General features: G+C 36.5%; 1 protein-coding gene across 7 annotated transcripts in view; it reads right to left on the bottom strand.

Moving 5' to 3' along the window:
• The window catches only part of SOX6 (SRY-box transcription factor 6), a gene marked incomplete at its 3' end in the record, with an annotated part of 516,843 nt that overhangs the window by 489,587 nt on the left and 4,683 nt on the right, over positions 1 to 22,573 (bottom strand). For all 7 annotated transcript variants that reach the window (XM_079928497.1, XM_079928500.1, XM_079928502.1 and 4 more), the window contains exon 2: positions 474 to 555. The remainder of the gene's footprint in view (positions 1 to 473; positions 556 to 22,573) is intronic.

Below are 22,573 nucleotides of genomic sequence, written 5' to 3'. Positions count from 1 at the left end.
TTTTTATAAATCAATTGGAAATTTAAAGTATGATTACTTTTTAAAAGTCAAAAGTTTCTAAACTTTACTCCGTACCTTGTATTATATGATTTCCATGATGGTAAATTAATATCAAAACTGATTTTATTCATAAAACAAATAATTTAAAAGAATACAAGTAGTTTCCAGACTTGAAAAATTTTAGGATTTCTGATACTCATCTTTCCGATCTTTCATTCAGTAGATATATTCCCTATAAATAGAAACATTTCTGAAAAATATTGAATTGTGGTAGTAAAATTGTTTCATTTGTATGTAAAGTTTAGCCAATAATCCTAATAGTTATAAACATAAGTTAAAACTAGAAGATGTAAAGAAACTGGGTGTTAAAATTACTTAGGTCTTAGTATTAGACCACAAAAATGCAATGCAATCCTCATTTGCCACGGAAATAAATGGGAACATTAGTTATACTCATAAATTATATATTATACCTGGGCTCTTATACAAAGTGATGAGGGGTCACAAAGTCCTTCTTGAAGCATTTTTCTTTCCTCATCAGAAGATATAGAATGTCTAAAAAGAAGAAACTAATAGTTATTGGACCCACTATCTGCAACATAAAATAAATTTACTCTATGCATCATATAATCTTCCCAACAACCACACCCATTTTATAGATGAGGGAATTGAGTCTCAGACAGGCTAGGTAATTTTCCAGAGTTACACCAGTGACAGAGATAAAACTGAAGCCCTACTGAACCCAGCTCCAAGGTCCATTTGTTCTTTCTGTTATATTATGCTTATTTATCGCCTATAGTACTTTTTGTGTTTATGCTATTCTCCACTACCTAGAATTTCTTTCTGCTTCTTCTCAGTTAATCCATCCCTACCACTTCCTTCCAAGGTTCACAAGTATACTCCAAAAAGTATACTGTGTTCTCTCAGCACTTTGTTTAAAAGCCTCTATTACAACAATTCAAATTACACTGATTCACACAATACACATTTATGAAATGTTACCAACGTTACCATCTATATTCAGCAAGGTGCTGAAGGTATCACAAAATGGTTGCATTGACATACTACAATAAGTCTTTCCTAGTCTCCATTCTATACTCCTCTATCCTCTCTCACCTTCACAATAACTTTAGAAGTAGTAGTAGTAGTATTTACTAGTACGATTGTCATTATCATTATTATATATTATGAACCTCAACCAACCACCTTTTGCTCTCATGCTGCTCTCTGGAACTCCTCTCCACTTTCATTCTGCTCAAAGGTTCTCATCCACTAAACCATCTCTCTTTCCTTCCCAATCAAAAATTCTACTCTTGAATATTTCATAAAAGGTGTGAGATACTCTCGATTATTCATTTATGCAACAAAGATCTAAGCATTTACTATATGCTGGAAACTAATGATAGATAAACGAGATAGATCTTATTTGTCTAAGAGCTTACAATCTACCACAAAATACAAACAAGTAAACCAAAATTTATAATGTAGATCCATGTCATCATGAAAGTATGTAAAAAAAAGTGATGTGAGTACAAAGAATAAAGAGTAATAATTCATCTGGAAGCCTTCATATGGAAGGTGGTATATAAAATAAAGCTTCATTATTGAACAGAATGCAGGTGGAGAAATAGCAATAGTGACTGATTATTGAATACTTTCTATGTGTGAAGCACTCAATATACTGTATGTTTAATATATATCATATATTTTCTTCACATATGTAGACATTTCTGTTCCTGACCAGGATGGACTAACAGGGACTGGATGTACCCTTCTTGGGTTAAACAACTAAAAAAAACTGGATGAAATATATAAAAACAACAGTTTTCAGAAACTGGACATCAAGCAATGAAGAAGTAATTCCTGAGAAAGGAAAAACAAATGAGGTCATCTCTACAGTTGTCCCAGATTACTGCCTCAAGAAAGAAATTACCAACTGCAGTGTACAGAGGCAAATCCTAATGGTCTCACTGAGTTAAGAAGACGAAGCTGGGAGTCTAGGGAGGCCAAGGTGGATATAGTTGGTAGGGTAAAGTAACAGAGGAGAAAGACCTGCACATAAACTTCCAGAGGTCTGCAGAGAATCCCTCACGATTACTGGTAAGCACACATGTGTGAGGAAACTAACCAAAGTTAGGGAAAGATATACCTAAAAGGAGCAGAAAAATCAATCCCCAGAGCTCACACAAATCCAGGAATAATTCAATTTCCCATCATCAAAGTGTAAAACTTCACAATGCCAGGGGCACTGGACAGAATACTCAGAAGAGTATTATTGCCTCAGCAGTGCAGAAACTTAGCCTTACACTATAGGCTGCACTGGTTCCAACTGACAGTGCTTGAAAGCAAGTATTGAAAGGATCAAACTGTTTCCAAGTATCTTAACTACACACCAGAAAAAACGTCCAAAAACATTTATAGAAATACTGAAAGATTCAGCACTCAACAAGGTAAAATTCACACAATTTCTGGCATCTAATAACAAATCACCAGTCATGCAAAGAAGCAGAAAAATACCGCTCATTATGAAGAGAAAAAGCAATCAATTGAAATTTGTCCAGAAATGACACAGGTGATAGAATTAGTAGACAAGGATATTAAAATAGTTATTAGTTGTATCCTATTTGTTCATGAAACTAAAATAGACTGAACATACTAAGTAGAGATATCAAATATACAATAAAGATCCAACTATAACTTTTAGAGATAAAAAATACAATGTCTGGGATTAAAAATCACAGGGGTGGAATTAAAAGCAGATTTGACACTGCAGGACAAAGACAAGTGAACTTGAAGGCTTATCAATAGAAACAATGCAAAATGAAGCAGAATAGGGAGGGAAAAAGATGAAAAAATGTGAACAGAATCAGAGAACTGAAGAACAACTTCAAGCTGCCTAGTATGTGTGTAATTGGATTCCACAAAGAATGGGAATTAAAGAAAAAAATTCTGACGTAATAATGGCTGAAAATTTTTCAGATGTGACAAAAAACTATAAACCTACAGATTCAAGAATCTCAAAAAACCCAAGCTCAAGAAACATTACGAAAACTACACTAAGGCCCATAGTAACCATGTTGCTTACAACCAATGTAAAAAGAGAAAATCTTAAAAGCAGCTAGAGGAGAATGACACATCATACACAGAGAAACATAATAAAAATTAAGGCAGACTTCTTTCTGAAAACAATGCAGGCCAAAAGACAATGGATCAATATTTTAAAATTACTGAACCACAAAAAGTTAATCTAAAAGTCTATACCTAGCAAAATAAAGATTTTTCAGAAATATAAAAGGTGATGGAAATACCACCATCTCACCAGCAGACATAATCTACAAGAAATATTAAAGTGGTCCTTCAAGCAGAAGGTAATTTGCCAAATGGAAATCTGAATCTACACAGAAATAAAGTACATTGAAAATGGTAAATATGTGGGTAAATATGAAAGACTATTTTTATTTTTTAAATATCTTTAAAATATTGACTATTCAAAGCAAAAATAATAAAAATTATCTTTAGATTTAACATATGTAGAAGTAATGTGTATGACAATAGCACAGAGGCTAGGAGGGAGAAACGGAAGTATGCTGTTGTAAGATTCTCATCCCATGTGTGATGTGGGATAATATTACTTGAAGACTGTGATAAGTTGTATAGGGTTGCTATAACTACTAAAGCAACCACTAAAATATATTAAAACAAAAAAATTAAGAAGCCAATAAGGGATTTTAAATGAAATCATAAAAATTCTCAATAAATTAAAAGGAAAACAAGAAAAAGGGGAAACAGAATGATGAACAGGTGGTACAAACAAGAAACAAAGAGCATATCATATATTTAAACTCAACCATGTCAATAATCACATTAAACGTAGATGGTCTAAACACCCAAATTAAAAGGGAGAGATTGTCATACTGGATAAAAAAGCAAGACTCAACTGCATGCTGGCTACAAGAAATCCACTTTTAAATGAAGACACAATACTTTAAAAGTGAAAGGATGGAATATATATACCACAGTACCACTAATAAAAAGAAACCTGCAGGGCTATCAGACAAAGTAGATTTCAAAGCAAAGAATATTACAATGGATAAAGGGATTTTTATACAATGATAAGGGTGTCAACTCAGTAGGAGGACATAATGACCCTAAACATGTATCCACCTAATAAAGCTTCAAAATACAGGGAAGCAAAACTAATAAAATTTCAGGAAGAATTTTAATCAGAGTTCTCAAAATCTCTCTCCCTCAATTAAGGGTAGAGCACGTAAACCAAAAAAATCGGTAAGGATACTGAAGACCTGGACAGCACTGTCAACCAACTTTACCTAGTTTACATTGATAGAACTTGCCAACCAACAAAAGAACTAGTAATTCAATAACAGAAAGATATCTTGAAAATCTGTAAATATGAGGAGATAACACTTTTAAATGACTCACGGAGCAAAGAAGAAATCAAAAGGGAAATTAGAAAGTATTTTGAAATGAATAAAAATGTAAACACCACATATTAAAATTTATGGACCACAGCTAAAGCAGTACTTAGAAGTAAATTTTATAGCACTAAAACCTATATTGAAAAAGGGGGTCTCAAATCAATGATCTCAGCTTTCACCTTAAGAAACTAGAAAAAGAAGGGCAACATAAACCCAAAGTATGCAGAAAAAAAATGAAATAATAAGACTAAAAACAGAAATCAATAAAATAGAAAAAAGGAAAGCAATATTAAATTTGATGTTGTGTTTACATGCTCATAGCATAAATGAGAGGCGACATCACTAAATATTCTACAAATATTAAAAGATATGTATTATGAACAAATCTATGCCAATAGATTAAACAATTTAGATTAAATGCACTTAAATAAACCACATAACTTAGATGAAATAGATAACCTCAATAGCCCTACACCTATTTTTAAAAATTGTATTTGTAGTTAAAAACCTTCCCCAAAAGAAAACTCCAAGCCCAGATGGTTTCATTAGTGAAGTCTTTCAAGTATTTAAAAAGTAATAATACCTACTGTACACAAATTCTTCCAGAAAATTATATAGAAGGTAATACTTCATAACTCATTCTATCAATATAAGGCTACAGTAATCAAGTAATCAAGATAGTGGCATAAAAAAATAGACAAATAGATCAATGGAACAGAATAGAGACTCCAGAAATAAATCTACATATATATATGGTCAACTTATTTTCAACAAAAGTGCCAAGGCAATTTAATGGGGAAAAAGATAATCTTTTCAGACAATGGCACTAGAACAATTGGAGAGCCATAAGCCAAAATATATACCATAAACTTCATCTCACCCTATTACAAAAATTACCTCAAAACGAATCATACACCTAAATTAAAAGCTAAAACTATAAAACTTCTAATGGAATGCATAGAAAAAAATCTTAGTAACATTGGGCTTTGCAAAACTTTCTTGAATGTAACATAAAAAGCATGAAATAGAAAAGTAAGAGGGGAGACCTTCAAGATGGTGGAGGAGTAAGACGTGGAGATCACCTTCCTCCCCACAAATACATCAGAAATACATCTACATGTGGAACAGCTCCTACGGAACACCTACTGAACACTGGCAGAAGACCCCAGACTTCCCAAAAGGCGAGAAACGCCCCAGGTACCTGGGTAGGGCAAAAGAAAAAACAAGAAACAGAGACAAAAGAATAGGAACGGGACCTGCACATCTGGGAGGGAGCTGTGAAGGAGGAAAAGTTTCCACACACTAGGAAGCCCCTTCACTGGTGGAGACGGGGGGGGGGGGGGGGTGGCGGGGGCGGGGGGAAGCTTCGGAGCCATGGAGGAGAGCATAGCAACAGGGGTGCAGAGGGCAAAGCAGAGAGACTCCCACACAGAGGATCGGTGCCGACCAGCACTCACTAGCCTGAGAGGTTTGTCTGCTCACCAGCCTGGGTGGGTGGGGCCTGGGAGCTGAGGCTCAGGCTTCAGAGGTGAGATCCCAGGGAGAGGACTGGGGTTGGCTGTGTGAACACAGCCTGAAGGGGGCTAATGCACCACAGCTAGCCGGCAGGGAGTCCGGGAAAAAGTCTGGAACTGCCTAAGAGGCAAGACACCATTGTTTCCGGGTGCACGAGGAGAGGGGATTCAGAGCACTGCCTAAACAAGCTCCAGAGACGGGCGCGAGCCGCGGCTATCAGCGCGGACACCAGAGACAGGCATGAACACTAAGGTTGCCCCTGCAGCCACCAAGAAACCTGTGTACAAGCACAGGTCACTATTCACACCTCCCCTCCTGGGAGCCTGTGCAGCCCGCCACTGCCAGGGTCCCGTGATCCAGGGACAACTTCCCCAGGAGAACGCACAGCATGCCTCAGCCTGTTGCAACGTCACACCAGCCTCTGCCACCGCATGCTTGCCCTGCATTCCGTACCCCTCCCTCCCCGGGGCCTGAGTGAGCCAGAGCCCCCTAACCAGTTGCTACTTTAACCCCGTCCTGTCTGGGCAAAGAACAGACGCCCTCAGGCGACCTACATGCAGAGGTGGGGCCAAATCCACAGCTTAACCCCGGGAGCTGTGCAAATAAAGAAGAGAAAGGGAAATCTCTCCCAGCAGCCTCAGGAGCAGCAGATTAAATCTCCACAATCAACTTGATGTACCCTGCATCTGTGGAATAACTGAATAGACAACGACTCATCCCAAAATTGAGGCGGTGGACTTTGGGAGCAATAGTAGACGTGGGGTTTGCTTTCTGCATCTAATTTGATTCTGGTTTTATGTTTATCTTAAGTTAAGTATTTAGAATATATTATCATTGGTCGATTTGTTTATTGATTTGGTTGCTTTCTTACTTTTTTTTATATATAGATATATATTTTTTTCCTTTTTCTCTTTTTGTGAGTGTGTATGTGTATGCTTTTTTGTGTGATTTTGTCTGTATAGCTTTGCTTTTACCATTTGTCCTAGGGTTTTGTCTGTCCATTTTTTGTTTTTTGCTTTTTGTTTTTAGTATAGTTTTCAGCACTTATTATCACTGCTGGATCTGTTTTTTTGTTTGGTTGCTCTCTTCTTTCTTTTTTTTTATTACTTTTTAATTTTTAATTTTTTTTATTTATTATTATTTTTTTTTTGCAGTATGCAGGCCTCTCACTGTTGTGGCCTATCCCGTTGCAGAGCACAGGCTCCGGACGCGCAGGCTCAGCAGCCATGGCTCAGGGGCCCAGCCGCTCCGTGGCATGTGGGATCTTCCCAGACCGGGGCATGAACCCGTGTCCCCTGCATCGGCAGGCGGACTCTCAACCACTGCACCACCAGGGAAGCCCTAATTTTTTATTTTTAATAATTTATTTTTTATTTTAATAACTTTCTTTCTTTCTTTTTTTCTCCCTTTTCTTCTGAGCCATGGGGCTGACAGGGTCTTGGTGCTCTGGACGGGTGTCAGGCCTAAGCCTCTGAGGTGGGAGGGCAGAGTTCAGGACATTGGACCACCAGAGACCTCCTGGCTCCACGTAATATCAAATGGTGAAAGCTCTCCCAGCTATCTCCATCTCAATGCTTAGACCCAGTTCCATTCAATGATCAGCAAGCTACGGTGCTGGACACCCTATGCCAAACAACTAGCAAGACAGGAACACAACCCCACCCATTAGCAGAGAGGCTGCCTAAAATCATAATAAGGTCACAGACACCCCAAAACACACCACCGGACGTGGTCCTGCCCTCCAGAAAGACAAGATCTAGCCTTATCCACCAGAACACAGGCACCAGTCCCCGCCAACAGGAAACCTACACAACTCACTGAACCAACCTTACCCACTGGTTGCAGACACCAAAAACAGCAGGAACTATGAACCTGCAACATGTGAAAAGGAGACCCCAAACACAGTAAGTTAAGCAAAATGAGAAGACAGAGAAATATACAGCAGATGAAGGACCAAGGTAAAAACCCACTAGACCTAACAAATGAAGAGGAAATAGGCAGTCTACCTGAAAAAGAATTCAGAATAATGCTAGTATAAAGATGATCCAAAATCTTGGAAATAGAATAGAGAAAATACAAGAAACGTTTAACAAGAACCTAGAAGAACTAAAGAGCAAACAAACAATGATGACCAACACAATAAATGAAATTAAAAATTCTCTAGAAGGGATCAATAGCAGAATAACTGAGGCAAAAGAACGGATAAGTGACCTGGAAGATAAAATAGTGGAAATAACTACTGCAGAGCAGAATAAAGAATGAAAAGAATTGAGGACAGTCTCAGAGACCTCTGGGACAACACTAAATGCACCAACATTCGAATTATAGGGGTCCCAGAAGAATAAGAGAAAAAAAAAAAACGGACTGAGAAAATATCTGAAGAGATTAGAGTTGAAAACTTCCCTAATATGGGAAAGGAAATAGTCAATCAAGTCCAGGAAGCACAGAGAGTCCCATACAAGATAAATCCAAGGAAAAACACGCCAAGACACATGTTAAACAAACTATCAAAAATTAAATACAAACAAAAAAAATATTAAAAGCAGCAAGGGAAAAGCAACAAATAACATACAAGGGAATCCCCATGAGGTTAACGGCTGACCTTTCAGCAGAAACTCTGCAAGCGGAAAGGGAGTGGCAGGACATATTTAAAGTGATGAAAGGGAAGAAACTACAACCAAGATTACCCTACCCAGCAAGGATCTCATTCAGATTTGACAGAGAAATTAAAACCTTTACAGGCAAGCAAAAGCTAAGGGAATTCAGCACCACCAAACAAGCTTTACATACAACAAATGCTAAAAGAACTACTCTAGGCAGGAAGCACAAGAGAAGGAAAAGACCTAAAATAACAAGCCCAAAACAATTTTTAAAATGGTAATAGGAACATACATATCAATAACTACCTTAATGTAAATGGATTAAATACCCCAACCAATACACATAGACTGGCTGAATGGATACAAAAACAAGACCCGTATATATGCTGTCTATAAGATACCCACTTCAGACCTAGGGACACACACAGACTGAAAGTGAGGGGATAGAAAAAGATATTCCATGCAAAAGGAAATCAAAAGAAAGCTGGAGTAGCAATTCTCATATCAGATAAAATAGACTTTAAAATAAAGACTATTACAAGAGACAAAGAAGGACACTACATAATGATCAAGGGATCGATCCAAGAAGAAGATATAACAATTGTAAATATTTATGTACCCAACATAGGAGCACCTCAATACATAAGGCAAATGCTAACAGCCATAAAAGGGGAAATAGACAGTAACACAATAATAGTAGGGGACTTTAACACCCCACTTTCACCAATGGAAATGATCATCCAAAATGAAAATAAATAAAGAAACACAAGCTTTAAATGACACATTAAACAAGATGGACTTAATCGATATTTCTAGGACATTCCATCCAGAAACAACAAAATGCACTTCCTTCTCATGTGCTCATGGAACATTCTCCAGGATGGATCACATCTTGGGTCACAAATCAAGCCTTGGTTAATTTAAGAAAATTTAAATCATATCAAGTATCTTTTCCAACCACAACACTATGAGACTAGATATCAATTACAGGAAAAAATCTGTAAAAAATACAAACACATGGAGGCTAAACAGTACACTACTAAATAACCAAGAGATCACTGAAGAAATCAAAGAGGAAATCAAAAAATACCTAGAAATAAATGACAATGAAAACACGATGACCCAAAACCTATGGGATGCAGCAAAAGCAGTTCTAACAGGAAAGTTTATAGCAGTACAATCCTACCTCAAGAAACAAAAAACATCTCAAATAAGCAACCGAACCTTATACCTAAAGCAATTAGAGAAAGAAGAACAAAAAAAACCCAAAGTTGGAGGAGGATACAAATCATAAAGATCAGAGGAAACAAATCGTAAAGTTGGTAGAGGAAACAAATCATAAAGATCAGGTCAGAAATAAATGGAAAAAAAATGAAGGAAACAATAGCAAAGATCAATAAAACTAAAAGCTGGTTCTTTGAGAAGATAAACAAAATTGATAAACCTTTAGCCAGGCTCATCAAGCAAAAAAGGGAGCAGACTCAAATCAATAGAATTAGAAATGAAAAAGGAGAAGCAACAACTGACAATGCAGAAATACAAAAGATCATAAGAGATTGCTACAAGCAACTATATGCCAATAAAATGGACAACCTGGAAGAAATGGACAAGTTCTTAGAAAAGCACAACCTTCCAAGACTGAACCAGGAAAAAAGAGAAAATATAAACAGACCAATCACAAGCACTGAAATTGAAACTGTGATTAAAAATCTTCCAACAAACAAAAGCTCAGGACCAGATGGCTTCACAGGCAAATTCTATCAAACATTTAGAAAAGAGCTAACACCTATCCTTCTCAAACTCTTCCAAACTATAGCAGAGGGAGGAACACTCCCAAACTCCTTCTACAAGGCCACCGTCACCCTGAGACCAAAACCAGACAAAGATGTCACAAAGAAAGAAAACTAAAGGCCAATATCACTGATGAACATAGATGCAAAAATCCTTAGAAAATACTAGCAAACAGAATCCAACAGCACATTAAAAGGATCATACACCATGATCAAGTGGGGTTTATCCCAGGAATGTAAAGATTCTTCAATATATGCAAATCAATCAATGTGATAAACCATATTAACAAATTGAAAGAGAAAAGCCATATGATCATCTCAATAGATGCAGAAAAAGCTTTTGACAAAATTCAACACCCATTTATGAAAAGAAACCTCCGGAAAGTAGGCATAGAGGGAACTTACTTCAACGTAATAAAGGCCATATATGACAAACCCATAGCCAGCATTGTTCTCAATGGTGAAAAACTGAAACCATTTCCTCTAAGATCAGGAACAAGACAAGGTTGCCCACTCTTACCACTATTATTCAACACAGTTTTGGAAGTTTTAACCACAGCAATCAGAGAAGAAAAAGAAATAAAAGGAATCCAAATCAGAAAAGAAGAAGTGAAGCTGTCACTGTTTACATATGACATGATACTATACATAGAGAATCCTAAAGATGCTACCAGAAAACTACTAGAGCTAATCAATGAATTTGGTAAAGTAGCAGGATAAAAAAATTAATGCACAGAAATCTATTGCATTCCTCTCCACTAATGATGAAAAATTTGAAAGAGAAATTAAGGAAACACTCCCATTTACCATTGCAACAAAAAGAATAAAATACCTAGGAAGAAACCTACCTAGGGAGACAGAAGACCTGTATGCAGAAAACTATAAGACATTGATGAAAGAAATTAAAGATGATACAAACAGATGAAGAGATATACCATGTTCTTGGATTGGAAGAATCAATATTGTCAAAATGACTCTACTACCCAAAGCAATCTACAGATTCAGTGCAATCCCTATCAAACTACCAATGGCAGTTTTCACAGAACTAGAACAAAAACTTTCACAATTTGTATGGAAACACAAAAGACCCCGAATAGCCAAAGCAATCTTGAGAAAGAAAAACGGAGCTGGAGGAATCAGGCTCCTGGACTTCTAACTATACTATAAAGCTACAGTAATCAAGACAGTATGGTACTGGCACAAAAACAGACATATAGATCAATGGTACAGGATAGAAAGACCAGAGATAAACCCACGCACATATGGTCACCTTATTTTTGGTAAAGGAGGCTAGAATATACAATGGAGAAAAGACAGCCTCTTCAATAAGTGGTTCTGGGAAAACTGAACAGCTACATGTAGAAGAATGATATTAGAACACTCTCTAATGCCATACACAAAAATAAACTCAAAGTGGATTAAAAACCTAAATGTAAGGCTAGACACTATAAAACTCTTAGAGGAAAACATAGGCAGAACACTCTATGACATAAATCACAGCAAGATCCTCTTTGACCCACCTCCTAAAGAAATGGAACTAAAAACAAAAATAAACAAATGGGACCTAATGAAACAAAAGCTTTGCATAGCAAAGGAAAACATAAACGAGACGAAAAGACAACCCTCTGAATGGGAGAAAATATTTGCAAATGAAGCAACTGACAAAGGATTAATCTCCAAAATTTATAAGCAGCTCATGCAGCTCAATATCAAAAACAAACAACCCAATCCAAAAATGGGCAGAAGACCTAAATAGACACTTCTCCAAAGAGGATATACAGATTGCCAACAAACACATGAAAGGATGCTCAACATCACTAATCATTAGAGAAATGCAAATCAAAACTACAATGAGGTATCACCTCACATCAGTCAGAATGGCCATCATCAAAAATCTACAAACAATAAATGCTGGGGAGGGTGTGGAGAAAAGGGAACCCTCTTGCACTGTTGGTGGGAATATAAATTGATACAGCCACTATGGAGAACAGTATGGAGGTTCCTTAAAAAACTAAAAATAGAACTACCATACAACCCAGCAATCCCACTACTGGGCATATACCCTGAGAAAACCATAATTCAAAAAGAGTCATGTACCACAATGTTCACTGCAGCTCTGTTTACAATAGCCAGGACATGGAAGCAACCTAAGTGTCCATCGACAGATGAATGGATAAAGAAGATGTGGCACATATATACAATGGAATATTACTCAGCCATAAAAAGAAATGAAATTGAGTTATTTGTAGTGAGGTGGATGGACCTAGAGTCTGTCATACAGAGTGAAGTAAGTCAGAAAGAGAAAAAAAAATACCGTATGCTAACACATATATATTGAATCTAAAAAAGAAAAAAAAATGGTTCTGGAGAACCTAGGGGCAGGACAGGAATAAAGACGCAGACATAGAGAATGGACTTGAGGACACGGGGGATGGGGAGGAAGGGTAAGCTGGGACGAAGTGAGAGAGTGGCATGGACATATATATACTACCAAATGTAAAATAGCTAGCTAGCGGGAAGCAGCCACATAGCACAGATAGATCAGCTCAGTGCTTTTTGACCACCTAGAGTGGTGGGATAGGGAGGGTAGGAGGGAGACGTAAGAGGGAGGAGATATGGGGATATATGTATATGTATAGCTGATTCACTTTGTTATAAAGCAGAAACTAACATACCATCGTAAAGCAATTATACTCCAATAAAGATGTTAAAAAAAGAAAAGAAAAGAAAAGCAATAAATTGGACTTTTTCAAAATTTAAAACACTGCTCTCAAAGGACACTTAAAATTAAAAGGCAAGCCACAGGGCAGTAAAAAATATATACAAAACATTATCTGATAAATAACTTGTATTTTAAAAAAATATTAAAAAATACTCTTACAACTCAATAAAAAAGAAGAAAACCCCAATTTAAAAAAACAGCAAAAGATTTAAAATGCACTTCAACAAAGTAGATACATGATGACAAACAAGCACATGAAAAGAGCCCAACATCATCAGTCATTAGGGCAATAAAAATTAAAACCATGAGCCACAACTACAAACCACTTGAATAGCTAAAATTGAAGACTAAACATACAAAGTGTTAAGAATGTGGGACAGCTGGAACTCTTACACATTGCTAGCAGGAATGTAAAACGGTAAACCACTTTGGAAAAATCAGCAGTTCTTATAAAGTTAAACATGCACCTAGGTAAACTAGCCATTCCATTCCTACGTATTTACCCAAAAGAAAACAAAGCATATGTCCACTCAAAGACAAATGTCCAAAGCAGCTTCATTTGTAACAGCCAAAAACTAGAAAGAACCTAAATGGATAATCAAATTGTGGTATATCCATACAATGAAATACTACTCCTCAATTTTAAAAATAAGTTATTGACATGCACATGAGTGAATCTCAAAATAATTATGCAGAATGAAAGAAACTAGACAAAAAAGAGTACATAACATATGATTCCACTTACATAAAGCAAAACTTTTAATGCAATCTATAGTGGCAACAATCAGTGACTGCCTGGGGATGAGGCTGAAAACAGATCAAGGAGGGGTAGGAGTAAGGGACTCAGAAGGGGCATTAAGAAACCATTAGGGGTTATGGATATGTAAATTACCTTGACTGTGGAAATGGCTTCACTGGTGTATATGTATATCAAAACGTCAAATTAAACACTTTAAATATATGCAGTTTATTATATGCCAATTATATCTCAATAAAGCTATTAAAAGAACATGCAGTAGGTAATATTCTCACTCTACAGGTGAGGAAGCTAAGGCTCCAAGAGGCTCTATGATTTGCCTAAGATCACAGCTATTACACAGCAGTATCCAGGGGTGGCAGGAATTCCACACGGTATATTTTTAAACTAATATGAAGTAACTAATACAGTTCTGCTTCACAGAAGGTACTCAAAAGTTGTTTTGGAGTTTTAAAATTTAAAGGCATATAAAAAGCTTAAGATGTGAAAAAGTAATAGATTTTAACTTTCTCATAGGATATATAAATTTTTAAAGAAGATTTTTTAACCCAAAATACCTTAATTGATAGAATGCATGAGAGGTAGAGTTTCTGTCATTCATTCAAAAAGCATTTTACTGGAACCTATTATGCACTACATAATATGAACAACTTGCTAAGCACAAATGAGACAGATATTTAAGTCATACACAGGTTATGAAAGAGCACCCTTTGATGAAGTACTGGCAAGAGGCTCAGTTTGTCAGCAGGCTAAGGTACAGACAGTTGAATGGACAGGAACAGCTACCATAGGTCTCCAAGAAGAAACAATGGGCAAAGCACTTCCCAGAGATGAATTACTAGGTGTTTTTTGTTTGTTTGTTTGTTTTTGCGGTACACGGGCCTCTCACTGCTGTGGCCTCTCCCGTTGTGGAGCACAGGCTCCGGACGCGCAGGCTCAGCGGCCATGGCTCACGGGACCAGCCGCTCCGCGGTATGTGGGATCTTTCCGGACCGGGGCACGAACCCGTGTGCCCTGCATCGGCAGGCGGACTCTCAACCACTGAGCCACCAGGGAAGCCCAAATTACTAGGTTTCATACCAGTTACTTTCTTGTTCTTTTTCATATATGTATATTTCATCTCCTCCTACAATAGATTATAAATTCCTGATGACTAATTCTTCATTTACCATTTTAAATTCCACCTCATGTCCAGAAGAGTCCTGAATTCATATTCTTATTGAGTGAATGAATAAATGAATTAATGCATGTTAGTGTTAGTCTGAATGATAAGGTAATGAGAATGATAAGGTAATGAGAATGATAAGGATCCTTTTCAAAATCAACTTGACTTTATCCCATTTTCTTGAAAAAGTCTATTTTTTAAATCTTATTTCAATGTCTTTTCTTACTCATGAGTGTATTTTCCTGCACTATTTCCTTTTCCCTTGAAAGAGACAAGTAGAGAGGGCCTATATCCAAAGCATGATATTTGCTGTGACTATACCTTCTGTGGAGGACAGAATGTAGCAATATAACCAGGGAGTTGTACTCATCATTTTATCTGTGCATACCCGTTTTATTCCTCACAGATGTCAGGTACTAATCCCTATGTGAAAGCCACCTGATAGGAATGTCATAATCTCCAGTATCTTCACTTTTCTCACTCATGGTAGCCAAGTTTTACCTTATGCCCCCAAAATCAACAAGGTCCTGCCTGTGCACTTGATTGAGCTCCTAGTGTTAATATCTTCTGCGTTTATGTTATGCCTTTAAATCATCCAAGTAATTTTATCTTTACGTATATTCTCATTCCTTTAAAAACACATCTTCCTTCCAGGCCTCCATGGGAAGAAAAAATATCCTCAATTTTCAGTGGGAATCTAACCAATGAGATGCAAGGGATTTGAGAGTTGACAAGAGATAATTAGCAAGATATTTTCCCTCTGCCTTTTCAAAAATTCAGTGCTGTGATGAATAACAGGAACAGGAAAAAGCAATGAGTAATTTTGACTCCTTTCTTTTCCTCATGCTCCCCACCACATATAATCCAGTCTTACTGATGCCACACTGGCGAAGTCTCTTCTTTCTGTTCCTAACATTCTGTTCTCAAAATACCCACTCTTGTTTAAACCTCTTACCTCCTGCTTGAAGTATCTTACAAGGTGTTTCTCTAGTTAAAGTCTTTTTTTTTCCTCTAATCTACTCTACAAGGGCTGGCTGAGATAATTTTTCAAAAATTTTGCAAAAGCAAAGCTCTTGCCATACTGCTCAGCTATTTGGTTTGATGGCCCCCTAAGATCTACCAAATACCTTAGCTTAGCCTTATGGACCACAATGATATGATCACACTAAGTTTTCTAGCTTATAGATACCCTATACCTCAGTCAAAGTGGACTTCTCATTGTTCTCTATCCCATACTTCCCTGTTTCCTTCCATCGGTCCCATACCCATGCTTGTGCTAGTCCTCTCACTACCAGGATGCACCTCTCTCTGCATCTCCTATTCCACTGATAAAATTCTATTCAACTGTCAAAGAATATCAAAAAGTCTGCTTCCTAAATTAAGGTCCTTCTTAAGGGATGTATCTTTAATTCTTACAAGCTCTGTAGATACAATTTTTTATTTTACTAAGGCATTTAACATATTCTGCATAGGGAATTACATATCTCCTCTGCTTATCTCCTCTGCAATAATCAATTCAACTTAATTAACATTTATTAATCCCACCTTTGAGCCACACACTGAGTTAGACACAGGGACACAAAAAGGAATAAGAGAGTTTAATAATTATGTCTAGACTCTAAGGTTCTTGATGGCAGGAACTCTGTACATTTGCATTTGTTTCCAATGCAGCATCTAATGTTCTGTTTTGAATACACTCAGCACCCAGTATATATTATATTTGTGGAGTTGAATTAATTTCCAACAGAAGCTAAGCCCTCTCCTTGGAAGAAAATATGTGCTACCAAAAAAAGGATTTACCATAACCGCAAAACAGATACACACATCTTTAAACAGTTTTCAGAGGGCAACTTGGAGGTCAGATTGACCACTGATTACACCATCCAATGTGAAGACCTTAATGGCTCAGATCACTCCTCACTAAGAAACTAACTTCCAAGTAGGCCAGGCTGCTTCAAATGATAGATTCCCAGATGGCCAGAGCTTCCAAAATTGCCATTTGGTCCAGAAAAGATGGTTATTGCTTCACATCACAAAAATCTGTTTCTTGTACCCTCTTGGGAATTTAAATAGGACTCTTTTAAGTTGACATCAAGATTTAAATATGTATCCATTCAATATACCTGGGAGATACACAATTCCTGTTTGAACTAACCACATGTATACAGCCATAAAAATGTACATTTTCAAGGTTACATAGCATTGCTGGAAGCCTAACTCAAATGACACCTTTCCACACTATGAACCTTGCATTTACTCTCTACATTCTTACATTTCCTCCCATCCTGGGACACAGAATGGAAAAACACAGTAAGGCTTTTTTAAAAGATGATACCAGGAATAAAAGGAGATGAAATGGTTGATAGTGTCATGTAAAAACCAGTATTAAAACAAAAAACTTCTTGACAATGATATTTGTCAAGGAAAAATTCAAGCAGTAAAAATGAAGTAAATGGAAAGAGGTCACTGCCGAATGACCAAACCAAGCCCCAGTGCCTGGCACCTGCCAGGATAAGAGCCCCTTGGGTTGGCCTGACTCCTCCCACAGGCTCTCTCTAAGTAAGAGTGACACACTTCTCCTCGAGCAGAAAACTCAGCAGGGTATGCAACAATCACTCTGCTCATTACTGAAAGTCAATTTAGCAGCACAACGATCTAAATTAAGGGTCAATTTCAGAGAAGGAGAGAAAGAAGTACACTCTCTTTGTGTAGGAGAAACAGAAACCCCACAATCTAGAATATGAAATCTGTATTTCTGGAGAGAACTGTTAGCATAAAATGGTTGCAATATTCCAACAGGATGACAAAAAGATGGGACAGCCTCTTCCATGTCATTCAGTCTCAGGGTAAGATGTAAGAGTTCTCAGAATAAGATGTAAACAGATTTGGGGGGCTCTAAGACAGCTGAACTTAGAGAAATTTTATCAGTTAAGTATATAATCAAGAATATTCTAGATGAAGTGAAACTGTGCTGGTGTTCTAGAGTGGGAAGAGATGTGATCTGAAATCAAACAGACTGTGTTTGAACCCCAGCTCTGCCTTTTTCTTCCTTGCATTCCTTCCTTCTTTCCTTTATCTTTTGTTTTTGTTGTTGTTCATTTATTTATTCAACAAATATCTACTAGGAACTTAGTACATGTCATACACTGTGCTAGAAACTGGGTATACAGGTTTGAACAAAATAGTCTTGGTCTCTACCCTGACAGGGTTTTTAGTTTAGTGAAGAAAATAGACATTACATAAACATACAAATACAGGATAACTACTAATCATTTTAAGTGCTATGAAGGTAAAAAAATAAATCAAAATTTATAGAAAACAACCAGGGATTTCAGGGATTTGTTAAAAGGATTAAAAATAACAAGGTAAAAGTGCCTTGCCCAATGCCTAGAACATACAGGTGTTCAACACAAGCAACAGCTGTTTTTAAGTTCTCTCTGCTAAATATAGACACTTGATTCCCTCACCTTCGTCTCTTGACAGAGAAACTGGGAAGTATTAAAGCACCGGTAGGTGCTGTTGGGGGAGAGCGGCAGTCTATTCGCTCCAGACACTGCAAACTGATGCATAGTTTGTTGTTCTATCAGTGTTCTATATAATCATAACCTTGACCAATCCACAACTTTCTTTCAGGCATATCTGGGTTTCATCTCCTGCTTAGTATCCTTGAGATAATTTATAAATTTTCCCCCTTTGGTTGCATAGGATGTTTAACCCCTTTAATGCTAAGTCAAACTATTCTCAAGAAACAACCCACATCAAGAACTGAGACGAATTCACTCAATGTGGAAGACTTGCCAGAAGAACACAACTAAGGACCTCCCTTAAGGTTGTGAGTATACGGTTTCATAGACTATCTCACTGCAGGAAGTGTTTCTGAAAACTTAAAAGTTCTCCTTTTAGACCATGATTATTCCTCTATCTTGTTCTTAGTGAGCAAACACTCAACAAGCCTTGAAATTTGACAAATCCTAATTCACGTTTAGTAAACTGCTGGGTCAATAAAGATTATAATTTCTTTCCAATTATCTTATCTTCATCACCTCACAAGAGTAAAACTAATTCCAAATTTCCTCAGTTTCTTTGATTGCATAAAATGGATGAGAGTGCTCTTATTCATATAAGAAACCCAAAGAGGACTCTTTAGTCCTTAATCAAAAAGGTGACCCTGCATACAACTTAAGGAACACATGTTAGGTATTACTTTACAGCTTGGCAAGCAGCATACATACTAATTGAAAACAAACTATCTCTAAATGAAAGAAAGGACAGAAAGGATGGAGGGAAAGGAAGAAAGGGAAGTAGAGGGAGAAAGGAAAGGAAGGAATATACATCACACCAAAAAATCACTTTATAAAAATGTGATTTCAAAGAGTTTTCCAACCTCCAAAACTAAAAACATCATATACCATAACTGAAACCTAATTCATGTGATTCCTTGTTCTAGAAGATATAAGGATGCTACTTGGTCATGGTTACAATGAGACCTTTCTAAAGGTATCCCATATAAAATATAGAGTGTGATACATAGATGATTATTTTCATATATTTCTATATTAATCTTTACCCAGATAAAGCAAAATTATTCTCACTGGTTTTTTACCTGGGAGGTACCCATTTCCTAAAATTCCTACAGTTGTCCTTAGAATGCATTGAATTGAAATCAATAAAATTGAAACAGATCAGGGAAAAAAAAACCCAACAACTATAGAACTCTTTTTAGATTACTATTGTCAGACCCAAACAAGTATTTCCACATCTTAAAAAAAGTCCTCAAATCCATTTTGTGATTTTACAAAAATCTCCTATTTCAGTCATTTCCTATTTCACTAATTTCTCTCCTTTTTGTCTCCTCTTCTCAATTACTGCAGTGAAATTGGAGGGACAGGTATTTCTTCCATTTGTTCAACCATATCTTCTCCTCAGAAAGCTCTAGACGCTCAAAGATTTCTGACACTCAGCTCTCTTGTTTACACCCACATTTTTCATGCTTTACTTTCTCAGCCGTCCGCCAGATATTGCCTTGCAGCTATCTATTCTGTGACTGCAAGTCCAGGGAAGAATTCTCTGTAACTAGTCACAAAATCAACAGTGGATTCCACATACTGCCACTACCAGGGACAAAGCCCAAAATGTTTCCATCCCTTAAAGCTGTCAACCATTCAGTGAGTGTGCACTTGATGCTGTATCAGATATCAAATTATGTGCAACCAATCTCACCTTAGAACAACCCATTCTAATTGATGATGCCATATATATGTAATAATTGGAAGAAAAATAATATTCACAAGAGGAATAACACCTGTATTTCTTTTGTACTATGTTCAATGAAACTCAGAACACTAGTGGTAATAATTAAAAACCAAGTCATAGGCTTGTTACCCGCCACCACAGCTTGAAGAAAAAAAATAATCTATATTCTGCCTAATGTAGGCAGTTATAGGGATGCAGACCTGGATTCCATTGATGCTATTGCTTAATTATCTACTATACATGGGTCAAAAAGGTAAAAATAATAATCAACTGTCAAACATACTTTTTTGTTGTATTTGTATTTTCCAAAGGTATAAAAGAGCCCAAAGGTGAAATAAAAATAGAAAATCTGCTTTTATTAATGAATTCATTCACTTAAGTTTATATGAAACTATGTGAGCTGAAAAGAAAGAGAAAGAGCTAACTCCAGTAGCTTGTATCCAAAGAAAACTCCACCCACATAAACTGTCTAGTAACAAATCAATTTTTAAGCCCTTAGGTTAGGGACCATCTTTTTTTCTCTTGCAAGCACTTGCTAAGCAAATAATAATAAAAACAGGAATTACATCATGTGGACAAACTTTTTGACTGATTAAACATTAAAAATAAGTCTTTTTTGCCAGTCATCGATGGAAGATAATGCTTAGGAAATTAATCTTTTTACACAATAATTGCCTTGCATCTTTGAAAAACCCCAGTAAGAAATATGAAGAGAGACAGAGAGACAGAGAGAGCAGGGCAAAAGGGAAGGAGAGACGAAGAGAGGGAGAAAGAAGAGAATGCAGAAAATGTTTTTATCTTCACTGGAAATACTTAACTCACATTTTAATGTTAGGAGATGGCAAAAATTTGGTGAAATGATAAGCATTTATACCCATACCCCAAGATAACATAAAATATGTACTTCAGATAAAACTATGTGCTGAAAGTGATGTGTAGAGACAAGCATACAACAAAATGCACTAGATTTTGTTGCTTATTCAAACAATATTTATAGTTACTAAAAATATTTCTATCTAAATGCTTGAGTAAATCAATGAGTTTATTTTTTCCTGAATTATAAATAGACTATATTTCACATTTTATAGATTATTATATTATAAAATAATAGCTAGCTGTGCAGAATTAGTACATTTATGGACACTCCCTCATTTCCCCGTATTTGAGACCACCACTCAGTTCAAATTATGGCTTTATTTCCCCTTCTCTATATGCATTTAATTCCTTTAAATATTAATAAAATTTATGTAAGAATACTGGGAAATGATTAAGCCTATCTTCTTGGTTAAAAACAAGTTCAGAGAGCAGCTTTTGGGGGGAATATTCAAATTTATTAGCTGTTCTTAGCAAACAGGCCTCAAGCCCCACGTTGTTTCCAATCTCAAGTTAGGAAGAATTTTTCTCCAACAGGCACTGAATCACTTTAATGTTGACTCCTGTGCTGCTCTACTCCACCTTCAAATGTAACCAGTAAATTCAGCTTTACTACAGTACTATAAAAATATGAAAGAACCATAATAGCATCTAAAAAAGAGCTGTTGGCACTATATTCGTTTAGAAAAAACCTTAAACTGAATACTAATGCAAAATTTAAGGATAGTTTGCCTAGTTGCCAAAAGAGTTACAATAAGTATTTTGCCATAATGTATAAGTTATCTTGAAGGCATCTGAGACTATTACTGTGTAAGATACAGAAAAAGTCAGCAAAGTGTCATTGTTCTCATGAGGTTTTTCGATATAAATAAATCATCAACATACTATCTTCACTGAACCACTGTCCTCTGATTAGAGGATTGCCTTAATGTGTGCAGAAACATTATAAAGAGACCATTCTGCTTCCTTAGTAAGTCAACTTCCTTGACTGGCATCCAATATGGATCCACCTCACACCAAATTCCACTTTACAGTGAATATCGTGACTGTAAGGTTCCGGTTAAACATTCGAACAGAATCAATACAGTTTTACTTCCCTTCTCCCTTATTACCACGACCAAGTTTTTAGAGTTGAAAAGGAAACCAAGATCAAATTTAGATACGTTGTTTGAAATTAGCAAAGATGAAACACTTCAGTGCCAGACAAAAGCCCTGATTTTAAGAGTAGGTTTTTGCCTTCCCTGAAATGCCTAGCTCAGACAGTGTATTTTTATGCCTGCAGATATTGGCATGTTTCACATTTAAGATTATGACACACCAACTTATTTCGAAATTTTTTAAATCCTCCACTGCGCATGTTTCAAGTGCTTCATGACTATCACTGATAATTGAGCAATTAACTTGAAATTACCAAATGTGCTGTGATGGCACAATATGTAGTAAGCAACATGAAAAAATAAAG

The sequence above is a fragment of the Stenella coeruleoalba genome, assembly GCF_951394435.1.
Source record: "Stenella coeruleoalba genome assembly, chromosome: 8".
NCBI lineage: Eukaryota > Metazoa > Chordata > Mammalia > Artiodactyla > Delphinidae > Stenella > Stenella coeruleoalba.
Note: the sequence above shows the minus strand (reverse complement) of the source record. Positions and strands in the feature narration are given on the sequence as shown.